The 26,996-nt window shown below is 36.4% G+C and overlaps 1 protein-coding gene across 3 annotated transcripts in view; it reads left to right on the top strand.

Annotated features, from left to right (window-relative positions):
- Positions 1–3,801: 3,801 nt before the first annotated feature.
- LOC140166199 (epidermal growth factor receptor kinase substrate 8-like) overlaps positions 3,802–26,996 on the top strand; it is a 97,519-nt gene continuing 74,324 nt past the window's right edge. For 2 of the 3 annotated variants that reach the window (XR_011860825.1, XM_072189606.1), the window contains exon 1: positions 3,802–4,062. The gene's annotated coding sequence lies outside the window, so the exon portion shown is untranslated. The remainder of the gene's footprint in view (positions 4,063–26,996) is intronic. The other variant, XR_011860824.1, reaches the window with a different exon arrangement.

The following is a 26,996-nucleotide window of genomic DNA, read 5'->3' on the forward strand; positions in this document are numbered from 1 at the left end:
ACGTTGTCTACAAATATAGATAGCATTGCATCATAAGATGCTAATGTTTGCTATCTTCAGTAGATAGCAACATAGCATATGTCTGATTAATAAAACACGTTAATACAGATAGCATTGCAACATAAGATGCTAATTTTGCTATCTTCGGTAGATAGTAACATAACATATGTCTGATTAATAAAACACGTTGTCTACAAATATAGATAGCATTGCATCATAAGATGCTAATGTTTGCTATCTTCAGTAGATAGCAACATTTATATGTCTGATTAATAAAACATGTTGTCTACAAATATATATAGATGGCATTGCATCATAAGATGCTAATGTTTGCTATCTTCAGTAGATAGCAACATTTTATGTCTGATAAATAAAACACGTTGTCTACAAATATAGATAGCATTGCACCATCTGATGCTAATGTTTGCTATCTTCAGTAGATAGCAACACGACATATGTCTGATTAATAAAACACGTTGTCTACAAATATAGATAGCATTGCATCATAAGATGCTAATGTTTGCTATCTTCAGTAGATAGCAACATTTTATGTCTGATTAATAAAACACGTTGTCTACAAATACAGATGGCATTGCAACATAAGATGCTAATTTTGCTATCTTCAGTAGATAGTAACATAACATATGTCTGATTAATAAAACACGTTGTCTACAAATATAGATAGCATTGCATCATAAGATGCTAATGTTTGCTATCTTCAGTAGATAGCAACATAACATATGTCTGATTAATAAAACACACGTTGTCTACAAATATAGATAGCATTGCACCATAAGATGCTAATGTTTGCTATCTTCAGTAGATAGCAACATAGCATATGTCTGATTAATAAAACACGTTGTCTACAAATATAGATAGCATTGCTCCATAAGATGCTAATGTTTGCTATCTTCAGTAGATAGCAACATAGCATATGTCTGATTAATAAAACACGTTGTCTACAAATATAGATAGCATTGCTCCATAAGATGCTAATGTTTGCTATCTTCAGTAGATAGCAACATAGCATATGTCTGATTAATAAAACACGTTGTCTACAAATATAGATAGCATTGCTCCATAAGATGCTAATGTTTGCTATCTTCAGTAGATAGCAACATAGCATATGTCTGATTAATACAACACGTTGTCTACAAATATAGATAGCATTGCATCATAAGATGCTAATGTTTGCTATCTTCAGTAGATAGCAACATAACATATATTAATAAAACACGTTGACTACCAATATAGATAGCATTGCTCCACAAGATGCTAATGTTTGCTATCATATCCTCAGTAGATAGCAACATAGCATATGTCTGAATAATACAACACGTTGTCTGCACATATAGAGCATTGCACCATAAGATGCTAATGTTTGCTATCTTCAGTATTTAGCAACATAACATACATTAATAAAACACGTTGTCTTAATATATATAGATAGCATTGTACTATACGATGCTAATTTTGCAATCGTCAGTAGATAGCAACATAACATAGGTCTGATTATACACATTGTCTATAGATAGCATTGTACATTACTTTGTCTTTCCCTTATTGTTTGTCATATCAAAATAGGCATATCGCAATGAAAGCCTTAACAAAACTGTCGTGCCCCCCCCCCCCATCTTCCCGCCTAGCGCCTACAAAATATAATCATAGAACAAAAATTAATATAAGCATTATTCAACTTCTAACGGGGGGTAATCGAATTGCATTTTGACAGGGGTGTCCAGCTGGAATCCTTAAACCATGTTCAGGGGTTTTTAAACCTAAAAACGTCTGATTTGACAGTTTTTAACAATTTATTTGTTCAAATTGGGACCCATGTTTAGGGATTTTTGTCTCAAATCGGGACATATGTTTAGGGTTTCTTGCAAAAAAGGGACCAATAAGAGCAGTACATCCCCGTACATTATATACGTGAGTACCCCACCCCAGAGATCCGCCACTGAGATGGCGAAGGGGGTGAGACTCTAACCAGTGGTGTAGACAGGGGGTGCAGGTGGGGGTGCCCCGCCCACAGAAAAATTTCATCAGGGACAAAATGGGGACGGCTAAGAGCAAAATGTCCTTGAAAAATGACCAAATATGGGACAAACAATTGACAAATCGGGACCAAAATCTGGCTTTGCATGCTTCCTAAACGGGGACAAAAATCTGGCCTTTCCCTAATTGGGGACGAAAAATAGGCTTTGCCCCTCACACCATAATCCGGGCTAGACCACTGGAGCTAGCCATATTCTACTGCATAAATCAGCCCACTTGTGGGTACATGTATACTATTATAAACGAACAATTTTAGTTTCTCAGCCCCAATTATAAAGTTGGACATTTTTCAAATCCTGTCATGCCAGTAAAACTAATGTATACTTTCCAGGTGCTACAAAAAAGTTTAGAAATAAAGGTTAACATATTTGCATTTTTTGTGTGTGTTTGCCTGTTTTTAGCAATTGGGGCTCTTAAAACCAATTTCGTTTAGGGCTCACTTTTAAACAACAACTTGACCATCGGTTCAAATCCACCTTGTGAGCCCCATCATGCAAATGCGATATTAGACTGGTCATCTGAGGGCGTTGTGCGATTTTGGTGCACATTTTCAGGGCATTTTAACCTCCCAATTTTATATGACAGCACTATTTGGGGATTAAAAAAATAAATATTATCCTGTTCATGTTTTGCCAATTGAAACTTAATCATTTAGTTTAGTTGGAACTAACTGTCTAACAAACACAGAAATGTTTTTAAAACGTTTATCCAAAACATTTTACTAACATTCAAATGTCGGGATATAGGCCTATAAGGGTCATGATGAAAACGTTTTTAAAACGTTATTATAAAATATTTTGGGCAAACATTTTGCAAGATATTTTGTCAACATTCTGTCTTGAATGTTTTGCATTAAGTTTTCAAAAAATTTTTTTAAATGTTATTAAAACGTTTTTATACCCTTTAACCCGACATTTTCTGCAAAATGTTTTGTGTTTGCTGGCGAATATATAGCCTATATTTCTTTTGTATTTTGCAATTTTGAGAGAAAAGGGGGCAAAAACATATTTGCACATTTTGGTACAATTGCATTCGAAAAATTGAAAAAACACAAGTTAAAGCATTTCGAATATTGGGCATGGGCTTAGTCTTCTTTTATGTTAATTTTTAATCAAATGTTATAAAATAAACTGTGTTTGCTAAAATTGAGAAGATAATTATTTAGAGTGCATAGGCTTGATTGTCACAGCATGCAAATGTTTTTATCCTTATGTCAAAATATTGGCCATTTAACATTTTACTTTTTATTGCCAACTATTTCCAACTAAAGGATTAGGATTGAGATTTTTGAGATTGAGTTTTATTTTGTCAAAACCGGCCCGTGATGTTTTATTTCTTTACAGGAATAAGCATGTAAAAGTTAAATTATAAATTGGTTTAAAATGATGATGACTTTTAAGGTGAAAAAAAAATGAAATTGACCATGATCATGGATGATCAAGTTTATTCCCATTGCATACACATCACAAATCACCATGCAGGCAGTCTGCATGCAGGCATCAGGGCATCATCAATGTCATGCGCCATCACTAATTTACAGGTGCCATGCTGTTTGAACTGTACAACATACTCCCTCTGATCTTTAGCCTATGCAGTGGCAAATTGTCTTTTAAAAGAAAGTGTTTGCTCTTAAACCGTAATTATTATTTTAATACCAATAAAATTGTATCTTGCTATCTTCTCATTGTTCATATAGCGAGATAAAAGCGGTGAAAAACAACTGTAAGACATTTTAAAGAAGCTTATTTGGAAGGAGTGCCAACGGCGATACCAGTTGGCCTGCAATCGTCCTTATCAATATCAACAACGCCCCTATGATAAACATGCGCAATGACAAAATACGTACGAAGTTCAGCTCGCCTATGAAGTGACCGAATGACATTTTGATGTGAAAGCCAAGTTGATACCAGTACTGTTTTGGGTCGATTTTTCACATTTTCTGACCATTCTGAAACTGAAAGTAAGGTCACGCAAGGTTGTTTGAAGGAAAATAAACCGGACTATTGGGTAAGTGTGACATGGTGTGAATATTTACGTGTGAATACAGTAGTATGTATTATCATGGACATTTAACATGTGTGTATGACAACATATTATAAGCTTACTCACATGATTTTCCACTGTCATGACTGTATAGTTTATCCGGTAGTCATGGTAGTTTATCATTATGTATAGCTATACTTGTGAGGATATGGATTGAAACCTTTAGAAGAACGTCACAATGTGCATATCAATAGCCAGGCCGGGTACAGCTAAATTAAAGAAGTAGTTACGGAGATTTCTACGGATACTCCACTCCGTACAAATGGCCTATACCGTTTTAATTCGCAAACGTCATACATGATCTTGCGACGATCATGTCATGAGTTGTTCGAGCATGAATGCGAGGGCATCCGTGAGCAAATTCGTTGCTAGTGTTTCTCGAGCAAGTCATGAGTATATTCGCGAACGAACTCTAGCTTCGAAATTGCACACAATAGTTACGCATTCGATGCTACATTGCTATCATTTTTCTGTCGGACAGCGTTGACATTTTTTGTTTATTTTGTCATTATTTATTCTGTAAATGTCGAAATTTGGATGAAAGTTATTTTGATGAGTTAACTGCATCTTTCGAAGAAATGCCTATTTTGAAGAGTCTAAAAATTTGTTGAAGTGCAAATTTAGCGGGAATTTTAGCAAAATATTTGATGCGATCGCCCATCATGATCAGTTGTGTTTACTTCTGAATATCCATTGCTTTTCACAGTGTCATGTTTCAGCGAATCCGACTAGATTTTGAATGCAAAAGGCTCTAACCTAGAATGTGAAGTTATCAGCGAGCAATTTCATGGCTAGACTTCTCGGGCAAGTCATGAGAAGAGACCACTGATATTTTAAGGGCTCTGTGGGAGAGACGGTTCTGAATTTCGAGCCATGGATAATTTATCGTACTCTAATTTATACTCTCTATTAAAAACTTACCATTCCCCTCAAGTTCAAGTAAAAAATTCAGATTTCTCCCCTCGAAACCTCACAAAAAATTTTCGCGACGGGAAGGGAAAGAAGGAAGGAATAAAGAGAGAAAAGAAAGAAAGAAGTTGTTTGCTGTGGGTTGGATTCGAACCCGAGACCCCTCGCATGCCAAGCACTGGGTCGGCGACACCTTGCCACAGGTCTTCGGCTTCGCTGGCCAGCGAAACCGTGCCTATACATGTATATCACTTAGGGCGATTGCATCATCACACCACGTGGGATGCACACACGAACAGCGCATAATATCAAGTAGTATTTTGTAGTACTTGGTCCTGTTAGGGTTAATATGCAAACCATTAACTTGTGTTTACTTCTTCATCTATATCATGCATGGAAAACCAATGCATCTATGATGAAGAGGTAAACATTAGAGTTAAATGGTTAATTTTTTCGTATTATTTGTTAAAATTAACTGTGAATGATCCTAGCACTGCAGAATAGGTCCAGTGGTTCTCCAAAGTCGCCAAAATTTTTTTTTTTAATTAAAATTTTTTTTTACCGATATATGATCAGATTGGATATCGGCCAATATTACAAAATCAATATCGGATATCAGATCAGTAGACAAATGCCGTATCGGTTGAGCCCTAGTTGTTTTTTAAAATGAAATAATATTTTCATTTTGTTCATATTATTAATCAGTGATAAGAAAATATGTCTTTTCTGAATCAGTGTATTTATTTATTTTGGTCACCAAGAGCAATAAGTGCCTAAATAAGCGAGTATAAATATGGCATAGACAAGGGACATTATATAGCAGGTGTTTATTGTTGCTGTTGTCAGGAAATAATCCGAGATACTTGTAGCAGCTCAGGAAGTCATTGGTAGGCACTCCTATGTCAAGTATCTACTTCAGTATGTCTACACTGCCTGATACATTTACCATTTGAAGGTCTGTAATACTGGGTCTAGATGTATAGGGTCTACAATTCTTAGTCCTCTGAAGCAGTTGCCTTCCCCGGATGGATCAAAATACTGGTATATAAATTATCAACATTTGTTGGTTCCAAATTTCATTTTGAGTCATAGTTTTGTATACTATACCGGTACTTGCCAAATAAAAAATGATTCAGGGAGTGGGTCAGCATTTAACGTCTTAATAGTTTTCCTTGGTATGCCATTGGTGGGGAGATATACAGGAAAAGGGGGTACAGTTGAGATAATTTGACATGGTTATAAGTGGTCCAAATTTCAAAAAATAGGGTGTAACTGGCAGTAAACAACCACAGTTTTCCACACCTACATATAATATTCCTGTAATACTGTGTGTATATATTTGCACTGTAGGGTGTTTGTAACCACCCCCAACTGGGGACATACACAGTCGAGACACGTGAAAAACCACTGGGACAAAGGTTTGCTTGAACCGCAAACCAAAACAACCTGATGATGACCTTACTGGGTCATCTTGGACGATAACCTTCCAGATCACCAATCACCATACAAATGCAACTTTATTTATTTACATTTTTTTTTATATTTGGAAAAATTAATATTGAAATGTTTGGCTTAAAATATATCTATTGGACATTGCAATCAGTGAAGCATGCCTCAGTTATTATTAGTTATTAGGCCTGTATTTACAGGTTAATGCAGGACAGTTTTAGACATAATTACTGAACACAGGAAATGGTATATAATGTACATTATAAGGGTTGCCATGGTAATCTGGTAGGTTGTTGCCATCGTGCCAATCAAGGGTTATGAGGCTATCATTTTTTCTTCAGAAAGGGGGTTCCAAATATACGGGGGGGGAGGCATATATTTTGGACAGAAAAATAGGGGGTCATAAAATGATGACCACAGATTGTGTATTTATTTTATTCAAAAAGACTGATTTCAATACAATTTTAGCCTGTTTAGGGGGTAAGGTGTATCAGTGGTTGGGTCATAACATTTTTGTTACTGAAGTAGGGGGGTCGTAATTTTATTGACGCAGACTTTTTGTAAATTTGGGACCCCTTCCGAATGAAAATGGTAGCCCCTTTAAAATAAGATAAAAATTACGAGCACCAAGGATGTTCCTCTCTCTGAGCTTTAAAATGTAGGCCTATACAGATGCACATACATGTACATGCATACATGAATGACTGCTTGCTGAAGGCATAATTTATTATAGTTTTTTTTTTATAGGTTTTAAAAATAAAAACTATAAGTTTTATTTATTTCTCCAGATGGTCTGGGTGCAGGTACATGTTGTTTTAATTAAATTTTATATAAATTTTGAATAGTAATGAATTAAATTAATTTTAGTTGATCAAAATGAATATTAATTATTTTTAAGTACATGCAATAAAACCTTTTTCCTGGTTTCCCAGAATTGGGGTCTGTCGGTTGAGAACAAGCAAACAATTGTTTTTGCCCAATGGGTGGTTACATATACTACGCCAAAAAAGTATCCTTACACTTGGAAGAAAAATCCTAATTTTAAATCTAAAATATATTTGAGTAAATTTATTTGTTTAATAGGTGCACATCTAATCCGGCACATACTTCAAGAAGCAAAGTTACAAGTATTTGATTAGACAAAGGTCCAGTTTTAAAAGTGACAAACTGTCCTATTCAAAACTCCACGGACTAGACATCTGGTTTGAGAGTGGTGAATCTATGCGTGCCTTTAATTTAAAACAAAAGGAACAAAAGAAAACTGAAACAAAAGAACAGAAAAGTACAGAGAAGTAAAAACTGAAATAAAAACTGCTATATGTAAAGCTTCATTGAAGAAACTGTGTTGTCTCTTTGTTGGGATCTTTTTGCGCCTTGTATAGGCCAGTTTGTCACTTTTAACACTGGACATTCGTCTCTTCAATTGCTTGTATAAACTTTACTTCTTGAGGTCACATTGGATTTAATAATAATAATAATAATAGCGACAAGGCACATATCCACTCAATTTAAAGAGCGCTCAAGGCACTAAAACAAAAAACAAGAACTACATTAACATTAAGACAAAGAAAACTGGAACTAAATTAAGAAACATAACTTAAGAATTACAGAGTGTCTCTGACATAAGATGAGTTTTTAACAACTTTTTAAACACAGTTACATTTTTAGCAGTTCTAATATAAATAGGCAGTTCATTCCATAGACGTGAAGCTGCGATTGCAAATGATCTGTCACCCCATGTGCGGTTGGATTTTCCTTCTTGAAGAAGTTGCATGTTTCCAGATCGAAGCGTACGGGTGGGAACATAATGTGAAAGGAGTTCAGATAAATATGATGGAGCAATATCATTAATACATTTATATACAATCAACATAAGTTGTAAAACAATTCTTTGTGTGACAGGAAGCCAATGCAGTGGTGTCATAATGTGTAGGATTAGATAGTGCATCAATTACAAAAATAAATTTACCCCAATATTGTTCAGTTTTGAAATTGTGATTATTTTTTTCAATTGTAAGGATACTTTTTTGGCGCAGTATGTTTCAGATAAACTGATATGATATTAGATTGTAAAAGCAAATTAGGTTATTGACCGATACATTGATGTGGAATTTGTGGTAAAGATACTCAAAATGCTTGAAATGACAATGATAATTGAGCAAGTAAATTGAACACTGGAAATGTGGTATTAATCATGAGAATATTGGGAAAGTCATGTTCAGTCAACATAACTCATTTCCCGGGCTCATTTCTAACCAGATTCCTGGTAGACTGTCTCATACACAACTGATAATAATCATCCTAATGACTTGGTGTTTTCCATGTTATCTGCATGTGAAGAATGTTAATTTTAGGAGCACCACACTAAGATTTCAAGCATCCCTGTTTGTGTCATACAGGGGTCGGTTTAGAAAATAAAAGTTACATGCACCACTGCAGTTTTTCCTTGAATAGGGGCTGAATATCACAAAATTTTGCATGTACATGCAACATTTTACATGCACAGAACCAATGAACCAAAACCCCTCTAAATCGAGCCCTGGTCTCATATCCGTGATCTGACAGTAGGGCCTACACAGTTCAATGCCAATATGTTCACAATGTCATTGAACTTAGCCATTGGCATGAGATTATTTTAGCTGATAATGCCAGCTGATGTGTATTTGCTCACATGCAGATGTACATGTGCAGAACTCAGAGATGAGCAAAAACAAATATTGAGCAATTATTGCTCTCAAATCAGAAAAATCGGTGCAAGTATTCAATGTGAACTTTGATCCGTTATTGTTGATCTACCTGAAAAAGGTTTTATTTGTTATCTTATTTATTTATTTCACATGTTTTTACAGATAATATCCGGTAGGTTTTACACTTAAACTTGAAAGAATATATTTAAATAAAAAGTACTTGAACTGGGTGTGAGATTTGATGATGACTAGACTGCATTAGCATTTACACAAATATAGAAAAACATCAGATGGTCATTGCTCATTCATACTGAGTTTCCGTGGGGGTACTCAAGTTTGATTTGGGTAGGGGTGTTCTGCTGAGAAATTGAAAGTGGACCATCAATATCCAATTTTTCAAACCTCGGACCCCTCGCATGCCACGCAGAAGATCCCCAGCATGTAGCCACACAGGTGACGTTGGCCCGGCCAACGATTCCCTGGGTATATATGACTTGGGCTGATTGCGTCATCAAGTCACGTGGAATGCATGCACGCAGAGTGGTTTTAATAGTGAGCTTTATTGAGACCTAGTTGGGTTAGGGTTAAGGAATTGGATAGTAACTTTTACACAGTATTGTTTGTGGGACTTTGAGAGCATATCAGACACACCAAATTGCATTCTGAATACGAGGAATGTCCTTGTGAAATTTGCGATATAATACAAATTTTTTGGGAAATTATTAAAAATTGATATTTTTGATATTTTTGATATTTAACAGTCCTTTATAAATCTAATGATATGTACGTAAAGTGTATGTAGCTGGGAGGAAAATCCGGAGGAAAATCCATCTATTTGAAAATTTGGACCTTTTATTGAAGATATACATTTTTTCCCCATTTTCTTCCATTAAAATGTCAATTCCTTGACAGTCCTTAACCATACTTGAAATACAAGTGCATAAGGGCAATCATTAAATCTGTATGATTTATGATTAATTTCTATTTTATACAGAGCCTGCATCCCTGAATGAATAAAATAATAAATAAATAAAGACTGACAAATATGTGAAAATAAAATAAAATATGGGCCTACATGTACAAATGCAGAGATAGCACCACTACCAGTACTTGGTCAAGGTCCAGAATGATAACCGACTCTTCTACGCAGTATTTTATCGGCATCATAAAACAAGTGCGTGATCAGATCTGGATTTTCATGCATTGTTTTGATGTCATGAAACTAAATTTAGACTTGATATAACAATTAAAATTGCCCCCTTCTTTTTTTAGTATGGTCATTCTTTCAATTTTGTTTTTGAAATCCCATTTTCACATATAACTGGAGCCCAAGTATCAATATTTTTTGAAATTGTTCAAAATTGAGCAAAATTGTGTTAAATTTAGCTAATAATCTTGGCGTCAGGTATATAAATGGATCAAATTTTCTTCTCGGGAGGAAGGGGGAGGGGCTATCCAAGGGAACCCAGAGGCCTATGAAAAGGGAGCAGAAATCTTTCATAATAGCATTGTTGGAAATGAAATGATTGGATTGGTCTATTTTGGGTGGTGATAGGTACAAAGCACAAATGTGCTATTCTAGTAGTCGGACATCCGGGCACATTGTCACCTTTGCACAAAAGTGTCAGTCAAAGCAGCAGAGAGATAATATGTGCACACATTGGTTTCTTGGTAGTAATGGTATTCTTTGGTCATCCAGTCCGGAGCAAAAGAATAGGAGTGTACTGCATATGCTGTAATCATGGTAATAGGATCTATGGTATCTACATGTTGTCTTTGTGTTGATGTCACTTTGTTTTTAATTAATAATAGCACACAATTAGCATTACTGAACGAATTATTTCAATTTCAGTTTACTTGTATGTATCTGTGAATAAATTGAACTTTGTAATGTGACATCAGAAAGATTAACTACCACACCTCACCTAACACTCACCAATCTGAATGACGTATCGCAGTGTTCATGTACAGTTGCTTCCATATCACAGATGCATTTCAGTTTTAAAATAATGATAAAGGTTTACCAACTTTTATGGAAAAGAAAAGAAAACAATGACCTCTACTGTCCAAAAATAGTTTGCAGTTTTCAGCAGCATGACATTTGAAGTCCAAAATAAGCTAGGTTAAAGCAAAATTGTATTTTTTCGAATTCAATTGATCAGGCTTTGATTTGTTTAGAAATCAAGAAGTGCCTTCCAGGGGAATTCTGGCATTTTGTTTTGCATTTTTCTCTTTCATATAAAGAAATACATAAGAAATAGTGGAAAAGTTTGCTGTCTGGGTAAGAAATTTGGCCATCTTCTCAGGAAATGAACATTTTCAATTTGAGAGTGCAATCACTACACAAAATTTATCAAAAATGCACCCCAAAGCATGAGCACATACCCATTACCCATACATGTCCATTATTAGCATGATTAGAAGTATACCGTTTTTCACCCTGATGTGGTAGTGACATCAGTGTGTTTTTCATTGGGCACAGGTTCAAATCACTAGCGGTCGCTCAAAGTATTGGCATACGTATAGATGCCGCATAGATGCACACGCGAAACAGCTGCCTCAACACGGTTACGCCACAGCCAAATCCAATGTGAAAGATGGTACAGTCCAGTGGAATATTATAGAAAACTCGATCCACTTGGAAGAAATGCTATCATGACTATTGTTATATTGTTTTGACTTTGTTACCATAAAAACAACAAAAGACAAGTTGACCTTGATAATTTATTGTCAAAATATTATTCTCAAAATAGATACATGTATTGGACAAGAATATTCAAACAAGTGCTACATGTACATGCATAAATCCCCGGGGGAGTCACTCCTATTGTGGCCTGTACACCATCCGCTATAATCAACTTTTGAAAAGCACCCTAAACAAGGATTTATCCCACATTTCTACATTGGTCGGGTAAGCTTTCCATACAACTGGTCTCATGATGACGCAATCGCATCACATGGAATACCTGCGCTTGGAGAAGCTTTGTGAATTGAGGTTGTTTGATGTTTGGTTCGGTTAGGGTTGAGTTGTGTGTGGGAGCTGGGGAGTGGGGACTCAGGTGCAATAATTTTAATACACTGTGTTTTTTATTTGTTCAAATTACAATGTTGCTGCAACTTTCATTTGGTACGTCATGAAGTCTAAAATATAACAACATTTCAGTCGACCACCCCCACAAAATGTATGCATGTAAACACCAAGATCATCTTTGATAACCAGGAAGTTTTTGACATTTCATGCCATTATTATTTCCTTTTTGAAACAGAAATGCAGTGTATATATTAATCCAGCATTTTCAAATCTGATGAACCATGAGTTACCATGACATTAAGATGATAATTGTTTATATTTTTTTTTACAAGTATGACTCATTGTTTGACCAGATTTACCCTGTCATTGCACGGTAGGTGCACCCATTGTGTGTTAGTATTTTGGGTGTTTTCCCGACACAAGTTGTGTACGTACAACGTACATGAAGTCAAGTGTCAGTGTCTGCTGTTAGTGTGACATGCATCCATACCGGCACACCTGTACATGTATACATGTATCAGTTACACTGGCATTCAGTAAGCATTTTAGTACTTGACAATTTGTCAATTTGTCTTTATAATTGTACACTTAACGGTAGACTAGGTATTGTTGTTCGAAGCAGCCCAAAAAAAATTCATTATCTAAATCAATATATTATTGAAAAATAACACTTTGATGTTTTGCAAAAGTTCATTCTTCAAGTCATATATTTTGAAAGCTTGATTTATTGTTGTTAATGAGTTATGTACGTTTTACAATAAATGTTGTTGTTTCAGCCCTCTTTACAACACAACTCAAGAAGCACAGGCCCTACAAAAGTATATCTGTGATATTTTGAATTCTTCTACACACTCGCTATGAAATGATCAATGCAATTTTTGCCAAAGCTCACTACCATTCGCAAAATGCTGTGAACTACCAAATTGTAACAGTTAAAAATAGTTGGTAACCTTAACTTGGGATTGATAGATATATCATGTACATTGTACATCTTGTGTACATGTAAGCTAATTAATGCATCCATGGCTGAATATTTCTGTCCAGTTCTGTTCTGTCCAGTGAGGTAGAATCAAAGAGTACCAACTCTGCTATTTTTACATATTGCTCATCATGGAGGTAACTTAGCCCTAACCCTACCCGTGGTTTTTTGCTATCGGAAGGGAAAGAAAAAAAAAAAAAAGGAGAGAAGATGAGGAGAAAAGTCACTTGGCACCCCCGGGATTCGAGCCTGGGACCCCTCGCATGCCACGCAGACGATCCCAGCATGTAGCCACACAGGTGACGTTAGCCTGGCCAACGATTCCCTGGGTATATATGACTTGGGCTGATTGCGTCATCAAGTCACGTGGAATGCATGCACGCAGAGTGGTTTTAATAGTGAGCTTTAGTGAGACCTAGTTGGGTTAGGGTTAAGAAGGCATAAGTCTAGGAAAAATATGCATATTAACCCTAACCCTACCCGTGGTTTTTGCTGAACCATGAAATGGTATCAGCCTATAAGTGTGTATGTTACTAGGTCCCTAACTAACCATTTGGTCTGAAATGGACATATCTCTAAATGCCACGAAGGTATGACCCCATGAGTGGTGTCATATGAAAGAGGAAAACATAAAGAATATAATAAAAATATTTCCAAGCGTCAGAGGTCATCCAGGGGTCACAGGGGTCAAAAAGGTCATTTAAACCAAAAATGCTCGATTGAGCTTAAATTTAAATGCAATGATCCTTATGACATCCTAAACATGTTGCAAATAGTGTAAAATTCATTTAAGGTCATTAAGGGGTCATAAAGGGGTCAAAGGTCAAGTTGTTCAAAATGCTCCAATTGAGCTGAAATTTAACCGCAATGATTCTTATGACATTCTAAACATGTTGCAAATATTGTAAAATTCATTTAAGGTCATTAAGGGGTCAAAGGTCAAGTTTTTCAAAATGCTCCAATTGAGCTGAAATTTATATGCAATGATCCTTATGACATGCTAAACATTTTAAAAACATTTTAAGAATCATTTAAGGTCATTGAGGGGTCATAAAGGGTCAAAGGTCAAGTTTTACAAAATGCTCCGATTGAGCTGAAATTTAAAGGCAATGATTCTTATGACATTCTAAACATGTTGCAAATATTTTAAAATTCATTTAAGGTCATTAAGGGGCAATAAAGGGGTCAAAGGTCAAGTTTTCAAAATGCTTCAATTGTAGGTATAGGCCTACCACAATATACTGCCGAAGCCACATGGTTCAGCTATGGTGCGGTTATCGCTCTAGTTTTGCTATTGGAAGGGAAAGAAGAAACGAAAAAGGAGAGAAGATGAGGAGAAAAGTCACTTGGCACCCCCGGGATTCGAGCCTGGGACCCCTCGCATGCCACGCAGACGACCCCCAGCATGTAGCCACACAGGTGACTTTGGCCCGGCCAACGATTCCCTGGGTATATATGACTTGAGCTGATTGCGTCATCAAGTCACATGGAATGCATGCACACAGAGTGGTTTTAATAGTGAGCTTTAGTGAGACCTACTAGTTGGGTTAGGGTTAGTATACCTCTGGATTATTTTGTTATGCGCCTGGCAAGCATTGATTTAAAGTGTGTGGTTGTTTATGTCCGGCATGTATACATGTTGTGTCAAAAACATTTGCTGCATGCAGAAATCTTTGTAACGCTAAAGCTTAAAGACACAAATTAAATTAATGTTTGATATTTAATGTTTGATTTTGGGCTCTTGATAAATGCAAGAGGTACCCCGGTATATTATCTGCCCTCAATGATGGACAAACCAAAATGACAGGTTTCAAGTTGGTAATTTTAAGTATAACATCTTTGGTTTTGTCATAACATATGGGAGAAATGGACATGATAATTATTATGGTCTTTCATAAAAGCAAATCTTGTGTAAATATCTTTTAGCAAGTTTGAGAGTAAGAATTTCTAATATCTTGTTTAAGAAAAATGGAAACTGCGATACAACAACCTCTGTATAGCTAAATCACTGACTGATCAAATCCTAACAAAACATCAATTAGTGCATTTTATTGACTGTGATTTTATTGATTTCAATCGATTTGTGAGCCTGGTGCTATATACTGGTGTCAAATGTTGCAGGTTGTTGTATTCACTATGGACCACAATGGCCTCATCCCAATGGCATAGTTCCAATAACCTCAATTTAAAAACACTCATAATGCAAAATTTGACCTCAAGTTGCAGAGTTGAGTTTTTGTACCCAAATTTTCTAAGGTCATTCAATGAATGTACAAATGTATTAGGGTTAAAGAACTGTGCCCTGATAGATGAACATGTTGTGGATCCTAGTGATTTCACTACATGTTATTGCCATGTCTTTTTTGTTCATTTCATCCAAAACGGTCCTGTCATACATCTTTCCCAATTAAACACATTTCTCTTGCATTTGATCATTTCCTACTCTTCCCTAGAAAAATCATTCTAATACCAAATCTACACACCATGGAATTCACCATATCACGTCCAAGCACTATTCATCATATACCCCTGCATAACGAAATTCAACAATATTCAATATCCAAATTCAACAATATTCAATATCCAAAGCAATATCCTCACTACAATAGGTCCCAAAAACAGAAATCCCCCACCCCACATAATCGCAAATTGACACGAAAGCTTCATTCCCATTTATTTCATCCAAAACGGTCCTGTCATACACCTTCCCCAATCAAACACATTTCTCTTGCATTTGATCATCGTCTACTCTTCCCTAGAAAAATCATTATAATACCAAATCTACACACCATGGAATTCACCATCACGTCCAAGCTCACATTGGGCGCCCCATTCCTTTTTTAAAGGAATTTTTATTTGTTCATCTATAGGTAAACTGCAATTGGTGGGATATGGCATTTTTTAGAAGTTTTAAAACAGATTAATTAAGTAGGGTAAAGCAGGGGGAAAGCCGGGGTGGAAAGTAACTGAAAAGAGAACAAGGTATCGGAGATTTGGTTAAGAAAATGTAGTTTTTAAAATATTTAAAAAAAATATTGTAAGAGCTGTACTCAAATTTGGGCTAAAAAATGCAATAATACAATGTAAGTCAAAACTGAGTGAAACAAATTTACTGACTCAAGTATTATAATAGTCCCAACCCTTTTTTAAGTGAACATTTGTCAAAATTGGGGAGTGGGACTATACTCTGAATTAAAAAATAAATAAATAAATAAGAAAGTAAAAAAAAAAAAATGAAGAGTGCATCTGGTGGGGCCTAGAACTAAATGCTAGGATTATTTATGGTTGATAATATACTTGACATACATACAGGCATGTGAATTTTTTTCAGGTTTAACCCTGAATTCAGGCTTTTTTTGGGTCAAAATTTCCGCACTTTCTTTTAATTTCAGCCTGTTTTTGGCCTTTTTAGCCTAATTTCACATGCTTTTTCAGACTTTTTCAGGTTTTTTTTATGGATGATCATTCTCATGCCTGTACATACCATGAAATAAAAAAAATTGCAAAAAACTTCAAAATCATGAAAATATGTTTTTACAATTCTCTGCCTGGCCCACCTAAAACAACTATAAAGTGCATTATAAATGTTCACCACCTTATTCTTGGTTATTGCTAGAGGTTATAAATAGCATTTAGAATCTGGGAAATTCCCAGAAGTATTGAAATTTCATATAGGTGATGATCTTTGGGTGATGATTTAATACAACAATGAGGTGTGAAAACAACTGCAGCTATGATACTGGAATTATACAGTGCTGGGCTGGGGGCAGAGAGAGATTTATTCCAGGGATTTATTTCCATTTCCATGTGTATTGGTGAAGATTTATATAGATCAATATCTGGAAGTGGAAAAGTGGTTTGTAGTTTTGTCAAGAAATTTCACTCACTCTGAAAGGGGTAATGAGGATCAAGTTTGTGCACATCGATTCCATTTTAATAGGGGCAGAATAATTTATGACACAATTTTGTTATTTTCATTAATTTATGTGCTTAACACCCAACATCCATTTTCGCTATGCTAATACTAGTAATAGCAGACAACATTTAAGAAATGTCACACCTAAGGAGGCATTTAATCTGATGGATCTGTATGACTGTTGGTGATATGAATTATGGTATACCTTCTTGACATAATTTCACAGAATTTGTGGGGGTGGCCAATTTGGCACAATGTCATATCATATACCAGAGGATGATTTAAGGAAGCCCCATCATGCACTGCAAACGTGTTATCACCAGAGTTTCAACTGCCACTTTACTTTTCAAATCCCATTGAATTCTGTGCAAAAGACGTTGTTTAAGAATTGTGCGTGTGTCATTATCAGTCAGTCGTGAGCACGCTCAAACGCTGCTCTGTGTGAAAGTAAATATGCATAACAACCAGTGCGGCGTAATGCTCCGTGGCCAATTATGCATACTAATTAGCTCATGACATTCCCCTGTTTGAAGAGCTCTCATTTCTTTGTTTTAACACGAAAAATTACGAAACTTTCAAATTATCATGCCAACCCAATGAACTTTGCGTTGCGAAAAAAAAAAGTAGATCCAAGTTTATTTGGATGAATAAATAGCGTGTGTTTTGAACTAGCACATTTCAGTACAAATGTCGGAAAAAACGCAGTATTAAATTCCATTTTTCTGCGGTAATTGAAATAACACATTCGTATAATTCAAAATTCTGACCGATACAAAGGTTTTGAATACAAATACCTCGAAAAATCCGTGCAATTGGCGTAAATCGACCAGGAGGTAGACACTTTTTTGGGAAGGTAAAATGAGGTTCGAGAACAATCAGCCCATGACATTTCCCTGTTTGAAGAGCTCTAATTTCTTTATTTTAAAACGAAAAATGATCACTCTCTCAAATTAGCATTCCAAACTAGTGAACTTGTATGTCACAAAAAAGAAGGAAATCAAAGATTATTTAGATGAAAAATAAAAGTGTGTTTTGAACTAAACAATTTCAGCAAAAAATATGAAAGATAAAACGGTTTTGTACACAAATGCCACGAAAATGTTGTACAAATTGGCGTAAATCACCGGGAGGTAGACAGTTATCGCGAAGATGAAATGAGCTTTGAAAATATTCAGGTTTTTAAAACTTTTTGTTTACTTATTTATGCTGTGGCGAACTGAAGCAGCGTATCACACTGTACACCACTTGCATAAGCGCGGCGTTACATAAAAGTTAACCATGGCATGGCCGGTATTTGTGTTAAGGCTGCGTACAACCCGAATGTTGATTGATAGGTGGCCTTAAAAAATACCACGAGAAAGGCCTGCAATTCGGTAAAATTCGCATTTTTCCATCATTTTTTTGAAGAACAATTTAGACACTTAATCTAAATAACACAGACCTATAAATATACCAAACGAAGCGGAATTATGTGAACTACGTGAAAATGAAGTCAAAAAAGTTCATGATTAGGTAAATCGGAGTGGAGGTAGACGAATGTCGCCTAAGGTTTTCAATTTGGAAAAATTGAACAAAAAGTTAGTGTCATTTAAATGATCAAAAACAACAAAAATAAAGCAAACTTGGTCTCGTTTTTTGTCACAGAATTAAATGTACATGCCTCCTTAGCAATTTGGAAGCAATTTTGAAATGTTTTTCAGAAAACAGATGACAGTATATACCTTATCTTTCAGGTCAGCCAGTGCTGAGCGTGTTTTTATCTAAATTATTGTACACGGATTGCGGCGAGAAACCATGAGATTCTTCGAGATCCTCATTTCACAACTAGCCGATTCAGCTCATTAGCGACCGTGCTCACGACTGACTGATTATTAGTTGGTCGATTTCAGATCTAAAGTGATGTATGCATGAAGGATAATTCACACCTTCTGTAGGTAACATAAAATGTGAAATCGACCAGCATTGTGAATGCGTTTTTATTGTAAATATATCAGTCCAAATTCAAATTTAACCATGGCCGTCAATGCAATGTGCAAGCAGTCGTGTCATGTTCACTCACACAGCTGTGCTAACGGCAAGTCAACACAGTGGCGTGGTGGGAAGTGCTTAAATCATCCTCTGATCATATACCAAATGAAAGTGGCAAGAACAGGGCTGGTAAAAAATAGCACTGGTTCAGTGTGGAGGTGACCGTGACACAGTGACATCGCCCCGATATCTTCATAGTAGAAATCACCATGGTAGGTTGAATCCACAGCCACACATGGCTATTTTATTCGGACCTTATGAGATGCATATTATTAGCGAAGTGACCTGACTAAGGCTATGACAATAGGCGGCTTAATTGATTTCTCGCTGTGTGAGCAAGCTTGTATACGACATTGCGGTCAATGGTTAATATACTGTCTCCACTTGAGTGAGTGCCGCTATAGCCTGCTGCGCGCTGTAGTCCATAGGCCTACAGGACCAACGCAATATAAAATTGAGAGTTTTGGTCAAATTTTGAGTTCAAAGCGCTGCCAATTTTCAAAGCGCACGCTAACGACTATAATATCTGTTCAACACGTATTTTCAAGTGTATGAGACCACATCTGGTTTCTTGAGAAAAATTCATTTACGGGAGATATTCATCATTTTCTAACTCAGTATCCGAAGATTTTCGTCTGATATCAAAATCGTGCATAGCAATTCACGTGTATCGATCCCGTGTATTCATTTTAATGTCTATGCTGCACCAAATAATTATTAGCCAGGCGATGTCGGTGTGCGTGATGGCACTCTCTGACATTACAAAATCCACTCGCGCTGCACGCTTGAGCGGGTGTGCACCCCAACTCTTCGGCGCGAGGAACTGGAACCATTTCTAGGTCCAAAATAGGAAGTTAATCACTAGACAATTCTCCTTCAGCTTCTGGAGATGCATGATGTAGAGTTCTGGCTAAAACTTATGTATCCCAGGGGGAGGTGCAAAGATTTGTTGCAGTCAAAAACGAGGGGTCAAGCATTTTTGGCAGGTCAAAAGGGGGACAAGTAATTTTGGCATGTCGAAAAGGGGAGGGAGGAAGCAATTTTTGGCACATATGTTTTGGCACTGCTTAGATATTATGCCCTAAAAAGGTATAAGAAAATGTTAAGAACATATTCAAAAAGGCAAAATTGATAGATCTATACATTTATAGATCACCCTACATCAATGCGTTGAGGCAGCTGTTTCGCATGCGCATCTATGCGGCGCTTTTAAGCGATTTTGTGTGTTCACCAGTGCTTTGTGCTAATGTTAGCGATTTGAAGTATTATGTCCAATGAAATGTGCACTGACTTCACTGCTACATCAGGGAAAACCGGTATATAGGAGCATAAAATCAGGATTATGCATGCATACTTGTATTGCAGACTTCAAAAGGCTTGAGAATGCCTTATGCAAACACTCCCTACATCATGGTCTGTATTGAAGCCACTTTGATAGCAGCATGTACCTATAATTATCCCTCAACCATTGTGATAAATGTTGACTTATATTATAAGTATTGTAGACCTCAAATTGTATTTGCATATAACTGATGGTATAGAAAAAACATTGCATTTCAATTTTGTGATAATAATGTTGTGTTTTCCCAGAGTTGAAAAAGATGCTCACCTCAGATGCTTGTAGGACAGATGGAGTCTATTTGTATTTTGGCTGAGGGACAATTTGTGGTTTGAAAGCCTGTTTGAAAGTCATGCGAATTTTGGTTCCACCAAATGAAATTTTATACTAGCATACATATGCATTGTTCATGGTTCATAATGACAGGGGGGCATGTATAGTCCATAACAAATACCAGTAAAAAATGATCGGTGTTCCCTGAATCAGACCCAGTACCCCCTGAATCAGTTCTGGTGTCCCTTATTGGATGACTCACGCTACGCCACTAGCTGGTCCAAGTGGACACACTTATAGGCTACACATGTATAAACCACAGGCCTGAATAAATTCAACTAAAGCAGGGAGTGGGCATACATTGTGGATATGTAGGGGAAAGTGGGGTAATCCCGGGCACCTTTCGTTAAGGCTACACAGGTACAAGATTAAATAAAGTTCATCAGTAAAAATCATATCAATGCAAAGTAGGAGTAATGTTCTAACTAGTAACTAGTTTTTAATAACTCAACATCTATGGTTAATAAGTTATAATTAAAAAACAAAATGGTAAAAATGACGGGGTAATGCGGACACGGGGTAATCCCGGACACATGATTGTTGCTAAGAGGGAAAGTGGAGTAGGATGATAATCCCCTAGAATGTATTAGGTACTTCTGTTACCTCAAGCATACAACTATGGGGCTGTTGTTGTTGTCTATATTTGCGAAATAACAAGTGTCCGGCATTACCCCATCTGTATAGAGACGCATGTGTCCGGGATTACCCCTCACGGTCCCGATTTAATTTTTCAGTGCTTGTTCTACTAATCCATTTTTAAGATACCAAAATTCACACATCCAGCTAACAATCAAGTATCAAACATAATTGTCATCCATACTTCATCTGTAACCCTTGTGGCATTAACTGTCACCCAGCTAATAAATCACTTTTCAGATAAAAAGTCAAAAATGACAATGTCTGTTTTTTCGTAATTTTCACAAAGAAAGATGAGACCCAAAGCGCTGGTAGTAGTACACGTGAGGTACACCTTGAGGTAGCTAATACCCTAAGGTAGTATAATAGTGCCACCCTTCTCCGTTTAGCTGCAATCGATGTGTCCGGGATTCCCCACAGTCCGGCATTACCCCACTTTCCCCTACCTGTCCTGACCAGGATGGTCCTACCCTGTCCTTGTGAGTTGTGACCATTTTCTCATGTTGTACCTCTTGGGTAATATTACTAACATTAATAACTTGCCAAGTTGGAAAGAAGTTCTTTAACCCTAACCGTATAAAATCTTACAAGGAAAACCTCTGCGCATGCACGTATCCCCACATCATGCCATGGCGCAATCACCCTAAGTCATTATACGCACAGAATCGCTGGACGGCCCAGTGAAACCACCGTGTCATGAGGTCGGTGATCATGTGCGTGGCACCGAGGGTCCCAGGGTCAATACAATTCCTGGGGTACCAAGTAAAATCTTTGTTCATCTTCTCTCCTTGAATAGCAAAAATCGATGGTCAGTGTTTGGGTTAATGTTTCATTGTGTTTGTTATGTGCCCTCCATATAATTAAATTCAATTGCTGTAGAAATATATTTGTACACCTTTTGTTCAACATCAGTACTTCTACAAAAGTCTAATGTTGAGGCTATTATCCTTGCTCGTCAATGATTTGGTGAATGAGTACCCCCTTCAGGTCATTTGCATTGCTAAAATGGACAACTTGGATGGCTAAATTTAGGTCTGCCAAGCATGTTAGCATTATGTATGCATGTAAACAGGGCCTTGTTCAAGTGGCTTTAAAAAGGCACACACTACACCTACATTGTTTATCATTGGACTTTAGGATTGGTTTTGAATTTTTTTAACACAAAATGTTTCTAGAAAAAAATTATAAGAATTTATGAAAAGAAATGTTTTTTAATTTGAAATTTGAGTTGCTGATAAAAATGGATGATATTTTGTATAGAAAATTTGTTGCAGTAGTTAAATTTATGTTTGAATTGATAAAAATGTAGTCAGCAGGTTATTTTAGATCAGATTTAAATTTGTTTTATTGGCTTGCACAATCGAAGTTTTGATAGACAATGTTAAGATTGCATAATATTAGTTTGCTAAAGTGCTCATAAAGGCTTTTCTTTAACTTCATGTTTGAAGGGTAGATTTGGATAGGAAAGGCAGATAGGCTTTTTATTATGTATTGTGGTGGTCTTGATTTCAATTATTGATGTAGATCTGGACTGAAAAGAAGAATTGTTACATGTGAGTAGTGTAACTTTGCTTGATATCTCATTGATTTAATGGCAACATAGTGATTGAAAGCTTACTGAATGACTGAAATTGTTGCATAAGCAACATTTTCACATGAATCATTGCAGAGAAGGATATACTACAAATCAGTGTTGAAAGAAAGACCATGTAGGCCTAAAGCTGCTTACAATTCTCATAAGGAAGTGCTTTCTCAAACCGAGTTAAGTTTATGTGAGGATCACTGGATTCTTTAGAGAAGTTTCGGAACTCTGTAATTGTACACAAAATGCACATTCATGAGTGAAATTTATTACTTCAGATCTTGCAGAGCTTGAACACTTGATATCATTGAATTGTATTGTGAGCAAATGCTGATGAACGGCAACTGCTAGCTGTGACCGAATAGGAATATATGCTGTGCTCTTGATAAACCTAATCTTGGAGGAATTCTCTAGTATTATGTCAATGTAGGTAGGTAGAGTTTTTGTCAAACTGCAGCTTCCAAAATGATATGTGAAGTACAGATCAAGTGGAGATTCAAAAGTGCAGTCATTGTCAGTAAGACTGATCCATTCTCTTGAGCACATACTGGATTCAGGAGTTCAATTATGTCGTCGCTGACGAAAAAATGCCGTTTTGAGAAAATCGCATTTAAAGTTTTTCCAATTTTTGAAGACCCACTGGAGAACACCAAAGTAAAATATGTTTATTATTATCAAAGAATATAATCAATAATATATCTCTTTTTGTTCTCAACATAATACAAACTTTTTATTCATTCACTAATTAGAAGTGATTTATCTGCAAACTCATACAGCAGTATGCCAAAATATGCACAATTTGACAACCTATATAGATGTATATGATACGCCATGTGATATGACAGTATGTAAAAACAATAGGAAACTGCAGTTACACAGTGGCCTATGGCGACGTATCATGAGACGACTATGATACGACTGTATGCCAAAACACAGAACGAAGATTTAGGGGGGGGGGGGGGTTGACATAAAAACCATGTCGTATCATACTAATTAGTGCCATATCTCATTAACAAATTACATTTAGATCTCAAAACTTTTTGAATATATAGAGTTTCATTCATAGATTTTGAAAGTTTATATAACTCATTTTGCCCAAAAATTGTCATATGACAGTATGCCAAAACAGCGACGATATGTTATCCCCAAAACAGTGTGATGCATTATAGCATTACAACATTTAATACATATCATTACAACATGCTTTTACTAATATATATTACGCTATTAATTGCAGCCTGCTTAAATTTTTTTTTTTTTTTAAAGCGCAGTGATTTATAGTGCGCTACGCACAGGCACAACGCCTAGACGTTGATCCACAAGCCTCAGCACACTTTACAGGTTGTCGCTGACCACTACGGCCTCATATCATTCCATAAACCATTAAACAGCAATTCAGGGACTTTGCTGCTTCAAGAGCGGACATTCCACATAAAACCATCGCAACCAGGATCAGCTCCCCGAGTTTCGTACGGGTTACAACGAGACAAATTAGCAGTGAGTTCCTTGTCCAGGGGAATTTCAAGCTAACTCAATTTTACACGAGATCGTACTAGGCACCACCAGGGTTCGAACCCGCAACCTCTCGCACCATAGTCGAATGCCTTATCGATTGAGCTAACTTGACTGCTACTGAAATTTTAACCCTAATGCCTCTGGTGCTTTTTGGTGTAGTGGAAGGAAAGAAGGAAGTTAATCACAAAAAGATTTGAGTTTGTTTTTATTTTTCAGATAATTTACTTTTTCATGAAAATAATGAAAGTGTTTGCCAATATGAAAAAGTGATGCACACTAGTGATGGGAAACTTGGAATTAACTTTCATTAGCCTTTTTTTGGGACTTTCAGTAGGAGACACACATGTTACCTTTGTCATGTGTGTGAAATTGTGCAAAATCCCAAACAATAATTGCTCAAATAATTCCACAGAATTGAAGTTCAACCAGAAAGGTTGGTCATATGAGCCTAGTGGGTGATGGAATTACTTATAATGTGGCTTTTATTTGAGAGAATTCACTCATGAAAAATTCTCTTCCTGGCCTGTGTCGATCTCTCCAGAATCTGGCACTGGTTGCTTGCCAACGTTATAAACAGATTTGTTTGTATCTAGAGAAATTGTTGTTGATGATCATATTGATTAGAAACACCTGCTATACATGATCTTGAAGGTAACAAATGTTTTAACTAGATATTAGTCGTGTTCACATTGTCGGATGTACGCCCGGCGGAACTTGATCGCCGTAAGTTGCTAGGAGTAGCGGTAGGCGCTGCTAGGAGTAGTGGCAGTGTGAACAATGGTCAGCGTAAATTCCGCTAGGCGTACGTCCGACGATTTACTCCTGACAGGCGTAAGTTGCAATGTGAACGCTGCTACTCCTGGCACCCGGTGTAAGTATGACCTTTTGTTAGTCGGAAATAAGAAATTACATATCGCGCGGTTGATAAAGGTCACTAATTGGTGTAGTGCTAGGAGTAGGCTAGGTGTGCACACGCGGTAGGAGTAGGGAAAATATTTGTGGAATTTTGATCCATGTTAGCGTAAGTTTACGCCGGGTGTAACTCAAAATGTGAACACGACTTTATTCTGTAAACATTATTTTGCCTCAATGCTATAAAAATTGAACAGGTTCATGTAACAACATTTAGTAGATTTATGTAATTGTTCCACTGCACTACCCATCCAACAAGTTCAAAAAGGGGACTAAGGGGAAATGAGCTCCATTGAGGCATTGCCTGTGTGTATACATGTTTATTTCAAATGGGGATGTTCCTGTCAGGCCCGTACATAGGATTTCATTTGGGGGGTGCTGATTTTGAAAAAGTGGACTTTTTTCCAAAGGGGGGGGGTGATTTTGTGAAAAGTGGACTTTCTTCCTAAATTTGAAGCTTTTTTGTCCAAAAAAGTGTAAAAACCTGATTTTTTGCTCGCTACTTGATTTTTTGCTCGCTACCTGATTTTTTTGCTCGCTATGCTCGTAAATTAAGAAATTTTGGGACTTTTTGTATACTTTTCCAAATGGGGGGGTTGGGGTGGGGGCTGCGTGTGGGCCTGGTTTCTGTGATACTTAAGGTTTTGTTTTTAGCCACTGTTGTGCATTTATTGTCTCATATAACACGGATGACATCATCATTTTAAGTAGAACAATGAGGTAAGCTGAGTGCTTTTAATTCAAATAAAAATATTAATCATATAAAGTATACAAAATTTTAATCAGTCCCGCTGCAGTTGCTATGCGTCTTTGATAGGTTGAAATAGCGCATCACACACTATTGCAGGAACTTTCTGAAGTGTTTAGGAATCCATGCTTTTTTACATTCCCCGTATTCTAAGTTTGTTCAATGTGCTGCAAATACCCTAAACATGCATTTGAAAGTGGGCGATTGAAAATATGCTGATAGTGATTTGGGCCCCAACATGACAATTCAATATGTTGGCTATATGCACAGGATGTAACTTTCCCCTGTCATTCCCCTTTGCCGATTCAGTGAAAGTTTTGCCATAAACCAGTGAACAACCAAATTGGGTTCATTTTAGGATAAAATTAAAACTGTTTGATGTACAGGACCATGTTTACACACCATGTAAATCTTGCTGGTTTTGATATTTTATGTTTGGGTGACTGCACAGTCAGTACACAAACAGGACATAATTATGTATGTTTGTTTGACTACACATATTTGATGTGAATAATATTTGGTGTCGGAAAGAATTTTAATGATCCCTACATGTATATTGACAAATTCCATGTTGTGGTTTGCCAGATGTTACTAATTTTCATGAATCATTGAGAATTTGCCCCAGAATTTGACATTACACAAAGTGTATTCAGTGTTCTTTACTTGTAGTTGTAAATATACATGTTTTATACAAAATCAGTTTCTGAACTTTTTTCATAAATAATTTTTCCACTTTTTGAAATATTTCTCTAGCACTAGTAAATTAATATCAGAGGAGTCAATAGACACATGTGCACCTATTTTTGTACAAAGTTTGAGCATCTTTTCTGACAT

The sequence above is a fragment of the Amphiura filiformis genome, chromosome 12 (assembly GCF_039555335.1).
Source record: "Amphiura filiformis chromosome 12, Afil_fr2py, whole genome shotgun sequence".
In the NCBI taxonomy this organism is placed as follows: Eukaryota; Metazoa; Echinodermata; class Ophiuroidea; order Amphilepidida; family Amphiuridae; genus Amphiura; species Amphiura filiformis.